This window comes from Equus caballus, chromosome 9 (genome assembly GCF_041296265.1).
Source record: "Equus caballus isolate H_3958 breed thoroughbred chromosome 9, TB-T2T, whole genome shotgun sequence".
NCBI lineage: Eukaryota > Metazoa > Chordata > Mammalia > Perissodactyla > Equidae > Equus > Equus caballus.
Genome location: NC_091692.1, coordinates 85765464 through 85785642, shown reverse-complemented (window position 1 = coordinate 85785642; position 20179 = coordinate 85765464). Strand labels below are relative to the sequence as shown.

Here is a 20179-nt window from a genome sequence, read left to right as displayed (position 1 = left end):
TTGAGGGGAGCGTTGCTTAATGTCTGTAAGCCTTACTTATAGTGCTACTGATCTTAAAGGTGTTAAATGAGATAATACATGTCTATAAGAAAGGATAGAATGGGTCTCCCCAAAATGGGCTTCATCTTTTCCCCATCAGGGTGCTTCAAAGCTCTGTGAGGTTTCCCCAGCCACTCAGTACTGTCTGAGAATTCTAGTCACATGTACCCGGAGAGGCCTTTCTGGTGGCATTTCTGAATTTCTGTTGCAGTCTTGACTAGAAGCCAGGGAGAAAATCATTACAATATTTCAAAAATTCTTATTAAGTTTTACTTTTCTTCTAGTGGTGGGTGGACTTGGGTTATTCCTCTGACCACATCTGTCCTGAATTTGCATGTATAATGAAAACGGTTTTTTGTTAAAATGTTTCTGTAAATTTGTGTTTCAATTCTTACTTCAAAATATTTTGTTGTGGTCAAAATACCGGCTTTCCTAAGAGGGACTCCCTTATGAAAAAAACATGGAGAACCCAAAGTGGGTGGCTGCTAAGGGAAAGAGCAGTAGACTGAAACACCACCGTATACATAATTCTAGCAATTTCCAGCTGTTGGGAGGAAAGAGTCAATGATCATTTATAAAAAAGGTTTATTGAAGTGTAGATCCATACACAAATCTTAAGTGCAGAAATCAATGGATTTTTACATATATATGGAATATTTTCAACACCCCAGAGGGATCCTTTGTGCCCCTTCCTAAGTTCTTACCTACTGGCCCTGCCTGACCCCCCAAATCAGGTAACCAATATTCTGCTTTTTGCCACCGCAGTTGAGTTTCTCCTGTTCCTGAATTTCACATAATTGAATCATACAGTGTGTGTACTCTTCTGTGGCTAGCTTCTTTCACTCGTTCGTTACTATGTCTGTGAGGTCCAACTGTGCTGTTGCTTATGGCAGATATTCTCTTTTATTGTTGCATGGAATTCCCCTTTATTAATATTCTGCAATTTATCCATTCTACTGTAGACAGATGTTTGGGTTCTAGTTTTTAGCTATTATGAATAAGACTTCTATGAAATTCTTATTCTTCTCATTTGGTAGACAAAGATACCCATTTATCTATGGAATGGAAATACAAGGTCATAGGCTAGACATGTGTGTAGTTTTAAAAGTAGGGAATTTCAAAAGGTTTTCCAGGGGCCAGTCCGGTGGCATAGTGGTTAAATTCGAGCAGTCTGTTTCAGCAGCCCAGGGTTCACTGGTTCATATCCCGGGTGCGGACCTACGCATCCCTTACAAAGCCATGCTGTGGCATGCATCCCACATATTAAATAGACAAAGATGAGCACAGATGTTAGCTCAGAGCCAATCTTCCTCTGCAAAAAGAGGAGGATTTGTGGCAGATGTTAGCTCAGGGCTAATCGTCCTCAAAAATAAAATGGGTTTCCGAAGTGGCGACTTTAATCTAAGAGAAAAATGTAGCCTTTTCCAGAGAGAGAGAGACTGGACCATACCCCTATGGGATACACAGGAAACACATGAGACTGTGTTGCTCAGATTTTCTTCTGCGTAAGGTAGAAAACGTGGGAGGGGTTTGTTCTTAGGGGCAGCATCCAAAAGAGGATACTGAGCCTCTCCTGCTTCCCTTGGCTGCTTCTCCTTGCTGCCTCTTGGGGAAGACACGGATCAAGCCTGCAGATGGGAGAATGAGATGAAGGTGTTAGGTGAAATCACAGAGCTAAAAGAAAATCACCCCGATGTCTCAATACTGAATCAAACAACAGAAATCATCAGTGTTTCTTTTTCTTAAATATACCGTTGAAAAGAGGGAAAAGAACAAGATTAGTAACAGAGATTAGTGAATACACTACATCATTATACCTTTGTGTCACTTTCTCTAAAAGCTTAGAATGTACCATGTTAAATACTGCATCTAGCAATAATGAGTGTTTAACTACTTTAGAAGAAAAAATGTTTTTTGAGCATTCAACTTCCAAAACTACATTACAAAATTGACAACAGACACTACAATTTACTGTCTTGAATTTTTGTTGCCTTGTAAAAGGAAAAACAGCTTTAGTTAGCCTCTCATTAGGAGATAGGTTATCTATTACCATGATACTACAAATCACAATCTTGTTAATTATTCACATATGTTCTTGTTCAAGGCTTGATGAGTTTGTGTCATGAATATTTATATGTGGCAGTCCATCCCAGTCATTCCGAATTTCTCTTAGGATCAGCAGTATGAGCGCATTGTCAGCTGCAAGCTTTAGAAGGCATGTAAATACTATATGGGGGCTTTGGGGTATTTTTTAATTATTTGGTTCTATGCCCAAGTTAAGTGGGGATGTGGCAACAACCTGGCTTCTGATCAATGCAAGCATATCAGACAGATAGTTCAGGTCCCTACAGGAAAAGCTACATAAAACATTTTGTAATGTGAACTCAGGCATGTCACTCTCTCTCTCTGATGCTTAGCCTCTTCGTCCAGCAGAAGTAGGGGTTACAGGAGAGAATCTCTAAAGGCAGCTGCCAGCTTTAATGTTTGATCACTTTATAATTTTCACCTGGCAATGTGATTGTGTTATCAGTGGCTCTCAGGGACCCAAATCATCAATATTTATCAAAAGAAGCTAATCAGTTCAATTAAACAAATATTGAATGACCACTCCTGGGCTAACACTGTTCAAAGAAGTCAAGTGAAAGTTGTTGGGTAAGTAAACGAATGAATAAATGCACGCACAGATGAAGAAGGCACTTACTACAAAATTAGATAAATTTCTTTGAAAACACAATTAGCATATATAGCTGAGTGACATAGTTATAATGGAAATATAAACTAAAACCAAGTGCCAGCACATGTTTAGTGACTTTCCTGAAAAGTCAGATGCCAAAATCAAGGGGGGTAGGGTGGGAAGTACACCAGGCCAGAAGATCTACGCACACGTTCTGACCCTGTCACCTACCAGCTTTGTGACATTGGGAAAATCACAGACTGTCTTTGAATCTGACTCTAACTATCAAGGGCTTAGCTGAACTTCACAGGTTAGCTGTCAAGATACTATTTCGTGCTGTCAATCTAAGAATTAATGACATGTTGAGGATAAGGTTACTTTACAAACTGAAAAGAACTATTCAACAGTTTACTTTATTGCTGTTGTAGACAGCAATTTATTGTTGTATGGTGTAAAGACACAGGGGAATCAGTGCTCATTTAGGACTGGAGGACATCAGAGAAGGCTTGATAAAAGTGACATTTGGCACAATAGCCATGTTTTCAGTCCATTCCATTTTCTGGTATGAATCAGGCACCTATTTAGAAGATCAACACAAATTGATCATTTACTATATGCCAGAACTTTGCTAGGTTTTAAAGATGCACAAATACCAATATGTGGTTCTTGACCTTGAGAAGCTCACAATCCTGTGAGATTCCTAAATATTTATTTAAAACTTCCTCTGTGCCAGGCACTGTTAGGTGCCAGCAACCAGTGGTGAACTTGGAAGGCACCAGTCTTGTCTTGAAGAGCTTCCATCTGGGCAAGAAAGGGAGACCTTCAAGCAAGCAATTTCAACACAGTGTCATAAGTGTAGGATAAAGGACTTGTGAGTTGCTGTGGGGACACATATGAGGGATGCTTAGCTCAGACTAATGGGGAAAAAAGGGAAGATGTTTAGGTGTAGTGTGTACTAGTGCTTCTCAAAACTGAAATGTACAAGAATCATCCATGGATCTGTTAAAATGCAAGTTCTGAACCAATAGGATGGAGTGGGGCCTGAGATTCTGTATTTCTAAGAAGGTCCCAGCTAGTGCTGATGTTTCTAGTCAATGGCACTCACTTTGAATAGCATAGGATATTGTAGTATTGGATATAGCATTGTGTATAGGAAATTCAGTGAGTGGCATTGAGTTTAAAAGTAGATCATTCACATAGTTTCTGGGATATGATTTAACCTGGCTCATCTTTCTTGCTTCTTAGGGAAAAAATAACAACATCAACAAAAAACAAAGCAAAATAATAAAACAATCTTATTTCCCTTCCAATGATTCTCAAAGGCTCTCAAGAGGCATACTTTCTAGGGAGGCATATCTAAGTCATCAAAGATTTTTTAAAAACTAAGCCAATCCCTGGGAACCCCTTTTCCTGAGAATCACCACTGCAGTGAGCCCCTTTAAATAACAGATTGTTGGCACTGTGTGTCTTATCTGATAGACATGTTGGGATTGAAAGCCACTACTAGCCTTTAGAACCTGGCGAGATTCATGGTATCTGACAATCTCCATGAAATCTGTCTATGGTCTTCCCTCTAACTCCTCTGGGTTTTGGATCTTGTTATGGAAATAATTTTAAAAGTACCTCTTCCTTTCCTTCTCAAGGTGTAGGTGTGGGTGGGTGAATTGGATGTCAGGTTGAAGAATATACACTGATCCCAATTATGTTGATTCCAGCCAACATCCTAGGTAGGCAAGGTTCCAGGTAGACCCGGATACAGATAGGCGGGTACCCTATCCTCTCTTTGTATGACTTTAATAAATTTCTCAATTTCTCTGAGTCCTAATGGCTCACCTTTAAAATGAGGTCAGTACTACATGGCTCAGGAGTGGTTGTCAGAATTAGTGGGATGACAGGGTAAAGGAGCTGGTATGCAATAGGTACCCCATCACTGCTAATGTTCTTTATCTTCCCTACCGTATTTGGAGTAAGAGACGTTCTGATTGCGTGTTCTCCTTCCGCTACTTTTTAAGAAATTCTTCATCTTTATCAAATAGAACATCTTGAAAACACCTGCCAAATCTCCTCTCCCTTGCCACCAAAAATGTGTGTGCAAAGGTCAAGGTCCAGGCAATAAGAAAGGTCAATGGCTCACAATTCAAATGTTATCAGGTAGGGTCTCTGTGTTCCCAAGGAGTTAGGACTCATGATTGAGTTCCATACTTTATCTATAATGATATCTGTCCATAAAAATTTAGATCCCAAGAATATGTCCATGATTGGGAGATTCAAGAAGACCCATAGGTATTTAATGTTTGCAAGATTCTTTTCTAACATTTGGAGTTGTGCTACAATAAAATCACAGGAACTAGTGAATATTCTAACACTGAAGGGTGAGCAGACACTGAGTATTGATTGTTTAATTAATTCATCAATCATCTATTGGATACCTACTGGATCCCAGACACTGTGTTCACTGTTAAGAGTAAAGTTTGGGACTATGCACATGGTCTCGCCTATGGCTAGACTGAGAAGTGGAAAGGACTCATGCAGGCAATAACTTGAAGCCTCTTCAAAAAATATTTTTTATATTTTATTATTTACCCGGTAGGGCAGGGAGAAATGTACTTTCTATAGATAAAATTCTTATAGCATTTAATGCTCAAAATAAAAGACTTTTTAAATGTTCCAGAGGTGAAATATTTTTACTTTTGTGAAATGGTTTTAGAATTATAATTTTGTGAGCTGGACAACTTCTTGGTGATCATATTAAAGAGCTTACATTATAGATACTCTAACAAAGACACAAGTCTCAGTCAATAGAACCAAACTGTGTATTCTTTGGTTTGGGGAATGCAGATGATTTTGCTGATGCCAACCAGTGCTCACTTGGCTGGTCACTGGGTTAGTGGCGAGGCCAGATCTGAACACTGAAATTTACACATGCCTGCAATGAACGTGTTCAACAGAGACAGACTGATGCTGGCGAGGAGTGGTTTACACTCAAGTATGTCATCTCCCTCTAATGTAGTTGGGCCAGTTTCTGTTTTGCTTGTTATGTAAGAACTGGGAGAACAAATATAATCCAGTGGGTGCCATTTTTCTGGTTTGCTCCAGCTTTGTTTTACAATTCCTTGTAGATTATGGATCCCAAGTAGCTACCTTGTTGACCTATTCCTTAATCCAACTTTGCCTCTTATTCCCAAGTAGTCTAATGATTCACACAAAAGGGCATGAAAACAAATAATTACAACCTATTGGGATAAATGTTGTATTAATTATTTCTGCTTGACACTTGGCAGTAGTCAAGGAGAAACAAGGTGAGATCAAGGAGAAGCCAATTTGGTCGTCAAAACTCCATGGGCACTGGGTTATATTTGAAGGGACTTCTAACAATAAATGGCAAATGTTGCAAACATTTCCAGTATGAGAAAGACTGTCAATCTGTGTTATTGTTGACTTTCTTTTCAACCGGATCATCTTTGGCATCATTTTTATAGACTTTGCCTGTATAGCGGGAAAGCTACTGATGAAATTCTAAAAAGGAAATCATTTACTGCTCTCCTCCAGAGAATGTATTGATTTTTTTAAAGGGGAGCCATATTCTGCCACTTGAAATGTAATAGCTGTTTTCTCCAGGGTGTTTTTAAAGTTCAGAGTAAGATTCACTTGGAATCCTTTGTCTAATATCTGTAATTAGATTATGTGAGAATGTTTCTCCATCCTCATTTACCTAGTTGACTTGGCCTTTGATGAGCACATAGACCCAATTTCCCAAAATACCTAGAAAGAAAGAGAATGCAGTCTTTGAAATAGAATGTCTTTGTGCTAACTCCCCAAGTATTTCCTTTCAAATCAGTCGAGAAAACATTTACTGTTCATGATGTGCCTCGCATTATGACCAGTACAATAGAAGATTCTCTCTCCATCCAAATTCATTCCACCTCCTCCAATCCTCTCTCCATGACTGATACCTACCCCTACACAATCACAGAAGCCAGAAATGCAGGACACACCCTTCACATGCTTTCACTGCTCCCTCTGTCTTACTTGTGTTAAGGTAACTGATTGGCTGGCCATGCTTGTCCACTTTTCTTGATTAACACTGCGTTACCCTTACGCCTCCTTCCTCTCTCACTTGGATTAGTAAAATTACTCATTTTTTGACTATAAAAACTTCAAACGTATAGAAAATTATGGTGTAATGCAACAAACATCCATGCACTTCTCATCTTGTTATTAACAAATCTTAACATTTTTGCACATGCTTCAGACTTTGATAAACAATATAAATTCAGTCAAAATCCCCTTTAGTATCTCTCTTCATTTCCTTTCCCCTTCCTCCCTCCTTAATCAGAGATGAGAAGCCATGCAGTTGCTGCTCCTTCTTCCAATTTATGTTTTCAAAAATATTTATTGTTCATGCATGTATTCATAAACAGCATTTGATAGTCTATGTATTAAAATATGCACATACAATATCAAACCGTACACACCATTTTACACCATACCACTTGTATTTTTCTTTTATCTTTACATTTCTGCCAATATGTGTAGTTCTCATGTTCCCATTGTAATAGCAACTGTATTTAATTTAAAAAGCCTCAATGTATATGTTTCTCTTTTGATGGAATTTTAAGTTGTTTTTCTTTTCTTTTTTGCTAGTACAAATGATGCTACAGTGAACAATTTTCCCTGTATCTCCTTTGGTAGATAATGAGAATTTCTCTAGATTATATCCCTAAATGTGGAATGTATGATTATAAACATGTACATTTCCAGCTTGACCAAATTGTTTGCTGTCTTGGTAGAAATATAGTATATTCATATATATACAGAGAGAGAGAGAGAGAGGGAGAGAAGGAGAGAGATTTTAAGGAATTGGTTCGTGTGTGGGAATTGGCTAATCTGAAACCCATAGGGGAAGCTGGCAGGCTGAAGACTCAGATAGCTTGAGACTGCAATCTTGAGTTCAAAGGCTAGAAACTCAGGCAGAATTTCTACGTTGCAATCTGGAGGCAGAATTCCTTCTTCCTCAGAAAACTCAGCCTTTGCTCTTAAACCTTCAGTTGATTGGACAAGGCCCACTCATGTAATGGAGGGTAATCTGCACTCAAAGTCTACTGATTTAAACCCTAATCACATCTAAAAAATACCTTCACGGCAACATTGAGACTGGTGTTTAACCAAACAACTGGGAACTAGAATCTAGCTAAGATAAGACATAAAATTAACCACTGCAATATTCTTTGCTGTTTTCTGTTGATTTGTTTGTTCTTTTTTAAAAAAATTTATATAACTATTTAAAAGAAAAACAGAGTTCCTTATAGAATGAGGATCATAACAGAATTCTTTTAGTTAAAACAAAAGACTGAATTTAATTATGACTTTCCTAAGGAGAATAATGTTAGGGACTTCATAATCTCTTATTCATTAAGCAAATAATTTAACCTAATTTATTGAAAAAGTGAACATGTTTGTTCTTCTCTAATGGGTTTAAGGGCACTCTTTAAATATTTTGAATACTAATCAAAGGATTGCTATCATTTTATAAGTTTCAAATATTGTTTCTCAGTGTTTGGCTTTTGTTAACATTTGTTTATGGTGATTTCTCATTCAAATATTTTAAATTTTGATGTAGTCAAGTTTATCAGTATTTTCTTTCACGATTTGTACTTTTTACGTCTTGTTCAGAAAATCCTTTTGTCTTCCAACTTCATATAGGAATTATCCTATACTTTCTTACAAAAGTTTTAAAAGTATACTTTTCACATTTGGGTCTTTAATCCACCTAAAGTTTATTTTTTTGTGTATGTGTGAAATCGAGATAAAATTTTATATATATATATACATATATATATACACAAATATATATATGTATATATATTCATTTGTTATACATATATATATATATATACACACAAATATATATATGTATATATATTCATTTGTTTTTTTAAAAATAACTTCATTTTTTAGAACAGTTTTAAAGATTGGCAGCTGAGCTAACATCTGTTGCTAATCTTCTTTTTTTTTTCTTCTTCTTCTTCTCCCCAAAGCCCCCCAGCACATAGTTGTATATTTTAGTTGTAAGTCCTTCTGGTTGTGCTACGTGGGACGCCGCCTCAGCATGGCCTGATGAGCAGTGCCATGTCCACACCCAGGATCCGAACCAGTGAAACCCTGGGCCGCAGAAGCGGAGCACATGAACTTAACCACTCAGCTACGGGGTGGGCCCCTAGAATAGTTATAGATGTGCAGAAATTGCTAATATGGCTACAGAGAGTTCCCATATATATCTGATACCATTTCCTCTATGTTAACGTCGTACATTGGTAAGGTACATTTGTTACAATCAATGAACCAATATTGACACATGATTTAACTAAAGTTCATACATCATCCAAGTTTTCTTACTCTTTACCTAATGTCCCTTATTTACAAATCATTTATAAAGTGGATGTTTTGCAAATATTCTCCCTCAGCCTGTGGCTTATCTCTTCCTTTTCCCTTTTCTCACCTCTGTGTCTTTACACCTGCTCATACCTGTATGTGGAATAGTGTCTGAGTTTGGGCTGTGATAACAGAATACCATAGACTGAGGGGCTTGAACAATGACTATTTCTCTCTCAGTTATGAAGGCTGGAAGTCTCATGACCAGGGTGCAGCGTGGTTGGGTTCTTTGCAAGCTCTCTTTCTGGTTTACAGAGGGCTGTTTTCTTGCTGTGCCCTCACAGCACTGAGAAAGAGACAGCAATGAAACAAGGTCTCATATCTCTTCTTATAAGGGCACTGATCCTGTTCTTGTGGGCTACACCCTTATGACCTAATTACCTCCCAAAGGACCCACCTCCTAACACTACCACATTGAGGATAAGGATTCCATGAGTTCATTTTATGAATTTTGGAGGGGACACAAACATGCAGTCCATAACAAAGGGCTTTGCTTCACAATTCTTACCTGAAATCATAGGGTTTGTGCTTAGATGTTGCTTTCTCCAGAAGGCCTTTCCAGGCCTCCCTAGATCATATCAGTTTCCCCTCCTTTCTGCCACTGTGACTATTCCTGCCAGGGCATCTATTGATCTGCAATGTTATCGGTTACTTACTTACTTCTCGTCTTCTCCACTTGATCTTCAGATCTTTGCAGGTGGGGACTGCACCTGGTCTTCCCTGTAGTTCTGGTGTTTACTATATCACCTGGCACATGATGGATGCTCACCAGATAATGGCTGAATGAATTGTTATATGAATGGTTCTTGCCCTGAGTAGACAAACATACTTCATCTAGATTAATCAAAGATCCATTGAACTTGAGCTTGTGTGATATTGACCATACAGGCAAAGGGATTTAGAAGAGGCTGAAGGTAAGTCTGAGGTTGGTATCAGCCTGGATATGAGGGAGATGAGCTTAAGTGAGAGGTTTTGGCAAATTTGTATATGTGTAATAACTGAGAACGTAGCTGAGGACAGCAACTTGAAAATAGAAAGGAAGGAGAGAAATATAGCAGCATTTGCCAATAAGAAACAGCTGGACTTAATGACAGATTTGTTTCAGTGAAAGAGAAAAAAGATAAAGATAATTAATAATAATGCTGGCATGTCTAGTGCTTGCCAAGATGCTATCAAACATAAACCTCTCACGTTGCTGGTGGGAACATAAATTGCTACCAACTCTCTACAAAATACTTGGGCAATATTTCTCAAAAGCCTTCACAATCTAACATCGTTTGCCCCACTTTTTCTGTTTCTAGGAATGCATCCCAACAAAATAATCAGAAATGGGAATAAATATTTATGAACAAATATGTGCATTATTTATGAGAGCAAGAAACTGGAAACCACCTAAAAATCCAGGGCTCCGAAAATGATTATGTAAATTATGATATATATTCGTGTGAAGAAATAGAATGTAATCATCAACAATTATATTTATAATGCTTGTTAATGATAATGAAAATACTTGTGAAATAGCATTAAGCAAGGAAGGTAGATTATAAAGTTATATTATCTCAATTATGTAGAGAAAAATGCTTAGTACAAGGCTGAAAGAAAACATGTCTAAAATATTAATGATGGTTGCTTCTGGGTAGAGAGAAGAGGTGATTTTCCTCCCTACTTCACTGAATCTGTCTGTAATTTCTGAATTTTTCACCTTAAGTATTAGTTTGATAACCAAGAGGGAATTTTAAAATCATTTTTATTAGCGTATTTTGGATGTAGAGACAGCTTTACACTTAAATCCAAATGTTCTCTCCTCCATAAAATCTCATGTCCTCTGAATTAAAAAATAATAACTCTCCTCTTATACTTTCATTCACATCTTAATTTGTATATTCAGCAATCTGTACGTTATACTCAAGGCTTGAATAGGCAACATAACACATATTCTCTGCCCTAAAACAACCCCCAATTTATGGGACAGGTAAGCATATAATTAACAGAGTGATTAAGAAAACATGCGCAATATCCAGTGGCTGTATTTATACAGTGGCTTGGGACCACAGAGGAAGGAGTGAGTAGCTTTGCTTTCCTGAGGAGACAGCGTTTGAGTTGGCTTGTAAAAGTTCTCAATGGTGTTCACTCGTTGAAGATTAAACCATGGGAAGGTAGGGATTTGTAATCACTGGTAACAGGAGGTACAAAGGTCACAGTGGGCTTCTGTGTGGATAGAAGATAGAATATGACTGGGGAGAAATTAGTCTAGTAGGGTGGGGTAGGAGATTTATAGACTTGTCTGCCGTAACGTGGTGCTTGAGCTGTATAGTTGTGCACTGTGTTGGGGAACCATGGAAGGTTTCATTTAGTGGGGAACTGACATGATCACTTTCTTATTGTTTGTATCAGCTTTCCACTCAGCACCATCCACTGGCTGGCACAGAGCTTTTGGCGGATGTGGTGCTCCACAAATGGTGGTGGTAGAAGAAGATTCTGACTTTGATCATGGCCATGTCGTGTCTGAGGTGGGCAGAGATCTTCTGTAGGTATTTCAAATTGTGAACTGAAACACACCTGATAGTTTAGGGCAGGCTTTGTCAACATGTTTTCATTATTGGCCCCTAAGGAGGCTTTTTATGCAATTTTTACTTCTAATCATGGCCATGTAATTTGAATGCCACAGACATACTATATATTTGTCTATGAACTTTATGTTTATCTATGCTTTATACCTCTTTCCCTCAAGACCAATTTTTGTTCCCTTGGTGGTGATATAGTCTCCATTAAGAGGACATGAGTTAGAGCCTTTCTAAAAAAAAATGTCTAACTGGGGTAAAATACACATAACGTGAAATTTGCCTCTTAACCATTTGTGAGTGAGCAGTTCAGTGGTGCTGAGTGCTTTTGCATTGTTGTGCACCCGTCTCCAGACTCTTTTCGTCTTGCAAAACTGAAACTCTGCATCTGGCAAACAAGTCCCCATTCCCCCCTCTCCCTTGCAACCACCACTCTACCTTCTGTCTCCATGAGTTTGAATACTACAGGTACCTCATATAAGTGGAATCATATAGTATTTGTCTCTTTGTGACTTTCTTATTTCATTTAGCTCAATGTCCTTAAGTTTCATACGTGTTGTAGCATATATCAGCCTTCCCTTCCTTTTTAAGGCTGAATAATATTTAATTGTATGTATATAACATGTTTTGTTTATCCATTTATCTGTCATTGGACATGTGTTGCTTCTACCTTTTGGCTATTATAAATAATGCTGCTATGAAAATGGATGTGCAAATATCTCTTTGAGATCCTGATTTCAATTATTTTGGGTATATACTTAGAAGCGGAATTGCTAGATCATGTGATAACTCAATGTTTCATATTTGAGGAACCACCATACTGTTTTAAACAGTGGCTATGTCATTTTATATTCCCACCAACAGTGTACAAAGGTTCCGATTTCTCTACTTTCTTTCCAACATTTGCTATTTTCTGGGTTTTTATTTTTTGATTATATCCGTCTTATTGAGTGTGAGATGACATCTCATTGTGGTCTTGTTTGCATTTTCCTAGTAATTAGTGTTTCATATTCTTGTTGGCCATTTGTGTATCTTCTTTAGAGAAATGTCTGTTCAAGTCCTTTGCCTATTTTTAAATCAGGTCATTTTTCTTGTTGTTGTTGAGTTGTAGTTCTTTATATATTCTTGATAGTAATCCCTTATTAGATATATGATTTGCAAATATTTTCTCTCATTCCATAGGTTATCTACTTACTCTGTTGATTGTGTCCTTTGATGGGCTTAGCCTTTTAAAATTCACTTGATGTTTAGATTTTCCATGGTCTTTGACATTCTTTTCCTATTTCTTCTTCCTTTGATAACTAGGAGGTTGGAATATGGATGGTGGGCAAACATTGAGATCCAACCCGGTACTTGGGATTTGGGCCATGGTGCCTTGGAAAAGTCCTAGATACAGGATCTTATGGATTTCTGCATCATTCAGGGAAAGGTGGATAATGTCAGGTCATTCAACTCAAGCAGAGCATGATGGGAAGGGTGAATCACACCACTAAACAGAGAGATTTTGCAACAAAAAAGGAAAAGAGACATGAGAAGATTATAAGCAGAAGTACCTAGACCGAGAGCAGACATTCTCTTCTAAATACTCCTTTTTGTTAATGTCATTAACCCCATTTGTTAATATCACAGGCTATTAATTGTTAATATGACATCTTGTCTACATAATCAAGTTGTCAACCTGTCTATCTCAGTGGTGTTTTCTAGATGGACATCTAGCCGACTTACTTGAGGTTTCCTTTTCATTTGGGGACTTGGTCAGCAGCAACATTTGGAGGCGTGGTCTGTGGTAGACACAGCTCCAGTCAAAGTCTAGCCAGAAACTTAATACCTCTCAGGAAGTGAGGAGATCTTGACTTCACTCTCAATTTATGTATCAACCCATCACCTTGTATGAAGATTAAACTTCTTGCAATAGGAGGGTAAAAATCTCCTCTGTTATTCCTATGGGAGAGAGGTAATGCATTTAAAAATCTTTCTGATGCCAGGACCATAAGATTAATGCTGTAATCCAGTTTGTTATCTGTCTGCTATGTCTCCTTGTGTCTAGCATAAGTCAATATAGCTTCACTTCTCTAATTGAAATCAGTGTGCTGATGGAGTCTGTTCATGGAAATGAAAGGTGGCTGCCATAATCTGTTGGGAGTTGAATTAATCCTCTGGGAGTGAGGTCGACCTAATTACTCTGCTCAGAAATGCTAGGTTTGCTTTCACTTCTGCAGTATACAGCCATGGGAAAAAGGCCAACACGCCATTTGGCTAATCTTTTCTTGAATCGCTTTTAACTCACCTAACATGTCATTGTGAGACCTTTTAACTGGAAAGTGCTATTTCTTATGTTTTTTACCTTTTTATTTGAAAGTACTTTTGTTTTAAATAGGCTGACTTGCTAGTCACATGTGAAACTATTTCTGCCCTATATTTTTCACACTCGGATGTTATTTATAGAAGCTCTGCCTTTGATACTCAAAAGTAATACTGCTCAAGGAGATTACTGGGAGAAACACATTTAAATCCTCTCCGAAATCATCTGGTTTTACCCAATTATTCCAACAACAACAAGAATAATTTGTTGAGTGCCTATCATGACTCAGGCATCATCCTAAACACATTGTAAGCATTTTCTCATTTTGTATTCACAATAGTCAGAATGTGACATCAGCATCATGGTGTAGCAAGTTCCCTTTGTCTCTCCCCTCTAAGTTACAACTAAATGGACATCTATTAACCAAGAGAGGATTCTCTACATAGCACAACAGGATGCCTGAAAGATCCAGGCAGCTATACTCACAACAATCTCTTGAAGCAGATGCTGTTATATATATGTGTATATATATAGATGTATATATAAAATATATATATTTGAAGAAGCACTAAGAGTTTAAGAATTTGCCCAATGTCACACAGCAAATAAGTCTCAGAACCAAGGTTGAAACTGAGGCAGTCAAACTCTAGAACTAGGTTGCCTCATAAAATAGAAGATGCTCAGTTAAATTTGAATTTCAGATAAGCAATGAAAAGATTTTTAGTTTATAGATGTCCCACAGAGTGCAGGGGACATTCAAATACTAAAAAAATTATTTGTTGTTTTTCTGTAATTCAAATTTAACTGAGTGTACCGTGTGGGTTGTTATGTTTGTTTTGTTGTTGCTAAAGCTGGTAGCCCCATTTAGATCCCATGTTCTGGAGCCCTCTGCTATACTGCTACTGCAGCTGCTTGGTGAGGGCCCGGAGCCTGGTAGGAAAAATTTATTACTTAGAGTCCCACAGCTGATTACTGGCAGAGCCAGCTCCTCTCATCCCCACCCCACCCCTAGAGAGAATTAGTGCCTTTCTTCTCTCTTCGTTTTAGATCCCAGGTTATGATGCTTAGTTGAATGCTACTTTCACAGCATCAAACAACAAGGACTTTGAAGTCTTTTTCAGGAGGAGGTATTCATTTGCACTTATCCATGCTGAATCTCAGTAGCTATTGCTGGCATACATTTGGAACACCACGGGCCTAACACCTGAAGGGGAGGAACATTCATCATTCAACAAATGTAGTATTCACATATTCATATATATGGATACATTTATTATTTTTTGTGATCCTTTGAAGTGTTAAATGTTTTGCTGAAATATTTAAGTAGTGAGGATGACATCACAACTAGCATAGAGTATCGAACACAGAATGTTGCTTAATAAAAACTTTGGCTTCATCTAATTCTTTTCTCTATTCACGTGCTTTACCTTATAATGATTAAGACACCTGCATTCTGCTCCTAGCTGGGCCATTAGGATTTTTGAGACCTTGGGCAAGCTTCTCCCTGTATCTTAATTCTATCCTCTATAAAGTGAAAAATGGGATTGGGTGTTTCTTTCCTAATGTTGCTTTTGTCCTTGATATTCTATGGTTCCAGGACTTGGCAAAGATCTGGCTCAGCTGTTTTATTGTTGATTTTTGTAACTAGCATTGTAGTGGCATTCTAGGATCTGTTTTTGTTTCATTCATGTGTAGGTCAACCCTTTAGTTATGCATTCAGTCCTGGGTTGGCTGCTTACACCAGACAGTTGGGCCAATTTGTCTTCTATGTGGACATAAGAATGGTGTCTATAATTCTATCTCTCCCACAGAATTCAGCATAATTCTGAATAATAAAAGGCAAATAAAATCTTTCTTATTGATTGGTTGATTGATTATTTAATAGCCCGTGGGCACCAACCAGTTGAAGGTCTAGCACAATCAGGCCCAAACCCAGTTTTCTTTCCATGGTCTTCTGTCACCACTCAACATAGTGTCCCAGCCACAGAAAATGACTTTCTTGTACTAAATATGTTTGCGTTTTCTTGTCTTTGTTCTTTTGCCTGTACTGTTCGATTTGTAGAACTCTCTTTCCTGGCCAGCAATGGAAACAGACAACTTACCGTGCTCACTACATTCCAGGCACTGTTGTACGTTAACTCATCCAGTTATCTCAGCAACCCAACAAGGTAGGTGATATCCTTATCCCTATTTTACAGAAGAGGAAACTCAGGTATAGAGAAATTAAGCAACTTTTCCAAAGTTGTGTGGTAAGTAAATGGTAGCACCAGTATTCCAAACCAGGTGATGTAGGTCTGAATGCCATTCTCTTAGCCATTACACCAGACTACCTCAGTAAAATGTATTTCTACCTATCTGTGGTAGGCTTAAAAATGACCCAAGGGTGTCCACATCACAGTCCCCAGAGCTTGTGAATATGACACCTCACATGGCAAAAAGGACTTTTCTGATGTAATTTAGCTAAGGATGTTGAGATAGGGAGAGTGTCCTGGATGATCCAAGGGAGTCCAATGTAATCACATAGTAGGCAGGAGGGTCAGAGTTAAAGAAAGAGATGTACCTTGGAATCAGAGGTGAGAGAGATTTGTAGATGCTATGCTGCTGGGTTTCAAGATGGAAGGAGGAGTCACGGCGGAAGAATGCAGGCAGCCTCTCAAAGCTGAAAACAGCAAGGAAACAGCTTCTCCTTTAGAGCCTAAAAAAGGAATGTAGCTCTGCTGACCCCCCAATTTTAGACTTCTGACATCCAGAACTACGCAAAAATAAATTTGCACTGTTTTGAGTGACAGTTTTTGGTGGCAATTTGTTACGGCAGACATACAAGCTGATACACCATCCTATAAGACCAACTGAAATGATTCTCCTACTGTGAGGCTTTCCCTGAATCTGCAGGTAGACTTGGCTGCCCCTCCTCTGTGCTCTGTAGCATGTGGCCCTTCATAGCCCTTATTTATTCTACTTACTGGTTTATGTGTCAGTCTTACGCACATTGATGAGTTGTTAATCGTTGATTCCTCAGCTCCTCCCCTGCTACCTGGTGTATAACATAATTCAACAATTATTCATTGACTGACTGGCTAGTCAAATAGCCCAGAGAGTTTGGACCGAGGTCCAAGGATCACAAGGAGAGCAACTCAGAAACTCTGTAGCATAGAGGACAAAAGCTTTGGAACAGACAGACCTGGGTCACTAATAAGCTGTACGATATTGAGAAACTGTCCTGACTCCTCTGAGTCTTAGTTTCCGTTTGGGCCTACAATATCCACTTTACATGGTAGTTATAAAAATTAAGAAAAATATGGAAGCACGTGTCAGGCCAGTTGTTTCATTAATTACCTTATCTTCTTCTGTGTAAGGGGATAATCAATTCAGAGCCTTGGTGTGTTGTCACATTGGACACTTTCCTCCACTACTGTGTCAGCTCAGACCCACAGCACCAGAATGGTACCAGGTACTTAAGAGGTTCTCGTTGAAAGGTGAATGCATGGTGGAGAAAGAAGCAATCCCTGCTCTTAGAAAGTGTCTCCTGTGAGTGGCTAGGTATGGTTTGACTTTTTCTTCACTTTGGCTTCTTTGGGGAACAAGGGCCGAGTCATGATTTAAAGCCTTGGGGTAATGCTGCCTTTGGAAAAATAAAAATAAGGCTTGCCACAAGACTGTTTAGGCAGCGAGATTTGTTTCTGTTTGTGAAGTAAGCTAGAAAATGCTAGTGTCATTTCTGGGATCATGGTTCTGGTGGCTCCAACAGTCTTCAGGAATATCTATGGGTCAAAGGTGTGGCAGGCCTGGTGGTTCTGGACTCTTGCTACTGCCCTCCCTAATCTCTCCTCCAATGCTGATACTTGTGTCTTTACTTATTTCTTTAGAAATGAGGGAAGCTAGACTCAATGTGTAGACAAGGGCTGCCTGTCATTGCTCTGTACGCTTAACAGTCTACCTGGGGAGAACAGAGATACCAAGGGACAATGAGGACAAGAGGAAGCAAAATCTCCTTCAGAACAAGAAGAAGGTATATGTTGGTGAGAAAGGAGAAACAACAAAGGGGAAGAAGAAGCCAAAAGGCTGGAGTTTCCTTTTGAATGGACCTGTGAAGCTGTTGATGCTGTTTTTTTCTGTTCCTCCTAGGTGTCTACACTTTTACCTCTGCCTGCCTGGTACACGCACCCCAGTTGCCTCACCAGAATAATTCCTACTTATCAGCTCAGGACTTGCCTTCCCTGATCACAACACTGGGTTTAGGAGACCCTCCTACACTGGATTCAGGAGTCCCTCCATAGTATTCCCTTGCGACCCCACACTACCTCACCTCACTGATTCATAATTTAGAGCAGTTTGTATGCACCCTTATCATCTCCAGGGAGCCATGAGAGCTTAGAGAGAAGACTGTATGCACCTTCAGTCTTCAATGACCATATGCTCTAATTCTAACACACCTGGTAGAACGAATCACTTGGAGATTTCTGTCAACACCACCAATATATGTAGTTTGAAATCGTTACTTAGCATAGATTATGGGATTCACTGATGGAGAGCTAATGTACCAGATCTTGAATGGAATAGAATATCAATACCAATCTATAAACATTTATTTGTTGGAATAGACCATCCATTCATTTATTCATAGACCAACTCATTCTTTCAATAAATATTTATTAAGCACCCATAGTTTATGACTCATTTTTTTCATTCATTTGTTCATTCATTCAACACACATTTACTGAGTGCCTGTTAAGTGTTAAAACTGTGGATGTACTGGTGAAGGTAATAGGAATGTTTTTCCTATGGGAATCTTATAGGATAATGGAGGAAACAGACAATACAAATGTAAACACAAAAATATAAAATTTTGGTTGCAATAAAGTGCTTTGGAGAAAAATTTAAAAGCACAGTAATATAGAGTAAAAATGAAAGGGTGGTCAGAGAAGGCCCTTTAGAGGAAGTGACAATTAAGTCAAGCGTTCTGCCAGACACTCAACTCAGGAGGAACTGAGAATATGCATAGAGGTCTACAGTGGGATACTTCCTGCTAAGGACACTTACAGAAAATAGAACGTGGATCAAGAACAGAGACTGGATTACCAACTCTAATAGGCACACTGGGAAAGGTTTCCCAGAGGTAGAGATGTTTCAACTGACTCCTGGAGAAAGAGAAGCATTTTTGTAACCTTCCAGGCAAAGAGATTAACATCTGGTCTTAATGTCTCTCCCCACCTTCTGCATTTCTACCCTCCAGTTCATGCTGCAAGAAGGCTCTTTCTGAACCTCATGTCTGAATATATAAATCCCCTAATTAATAACTTAGTGTCCCATCCTCTATGCAGGAGATAAACACTAATCAACTTAGCATGGCATATTTCACAAGCTGGTCTCAGTGTCAGCAACTGTCCCCTCCTTGCCCTCAACCTCATCATTCTTTAGCAAGGGTTTCTCAGCTGGCTCCTTCACACATTGATGGTTATCCCAAAGTATTCCCTCTGCTTTGGCAAGCTCCAACTTCCAGGCTTCTACTTCAAGGTCCAGATCAACTGTCACCTGGGTGACACCTGCCTTCATCACTCCCCTCAACCCACTCCATACCTAGAGAGAGCTGTTCCTTCCTTTCTTTAGTCCTTTCATAGCATCTTGAGCCTAGCTCTATTTTAGAAGTTATCTCACTAGACTATAATTATATTTGGGTTTATCTCCCGTACTAGATTGTGTGCTTCCTAAAGGCAAGAATTTTGTCTTAGTAATCTTTGTACTCCCTGGCCTAGAAAGCACAGTGATTACATTATAGGTGAACAATCAATGGTTTCTTATTGAATGAATGAATGGAGAGAAGGGAAATGACTTACTGGGTGAATTTTTATTAAATACAGGCTTAAAGAATATAGGCTGGCATGAGGAACAGAAGGAAATTAATAAAGACAAAAGAGACTATATTTAACTCTATGAAGAATGTACAAGAAAGTAGGAAACATTGGTTCCAAATTGCCAATTTTCTGAAGCCGCACAAGTCATTAAGGCAAAATAGAATCAAGTATTAATCATGTACATCCATGGATAAATCTGGGAACTAGCTAGAGCAGACTTATCTAATAGTTATATAGTGAGAGCCATGTGTATAATTTTGAATTTTCTAGTAGCCGTCTTAAAAAGGTAAAAAGAAATGGATGAGATTAATTTTAATTA

At 38.5% G+C, this 20179-nt stretch overlaps 1 long non-coding RNA gene across 6 annotated transcripts in view; it reads right to left on the bottom strand.

Moving 5' to 3' along the window:
- Window positions 1-607: 607 nt before the first annotated feature.
- Window positions 608-20179, bottom strand: part of LOC106781007 (uncharacterized) — a 142841-nt gene continuing 123269 nt past the window's right edge. For 2 of the 6 annotated variants that reach the window (XR_011421426.1, XR_011421427.1), the window contains exons 5-10: window positions 16569-16703; window positions 16111-16195; window positions 13432-13647; window positions 12902-13195; window positions 6426-6475; window positions 608-1667 (exon numbers count right to left, since the gene is read on the bottom strand). This is a non-coding gene — a long non-coding RNA (uncharacterized lncRNA). Of the gene's footprint in view, window positions 1668-6425; window positions 6476-12901; window positions 13196-13431; window positions 13648-16110; window positions 16196-16568; window positions 16704-20179 lie in introns of those variants that run through there. The other 4 variants (XR_002810504.2, XR_011421429.1, XR_011421428.1 and 1 more) reach the window with 3 other exon arrangements.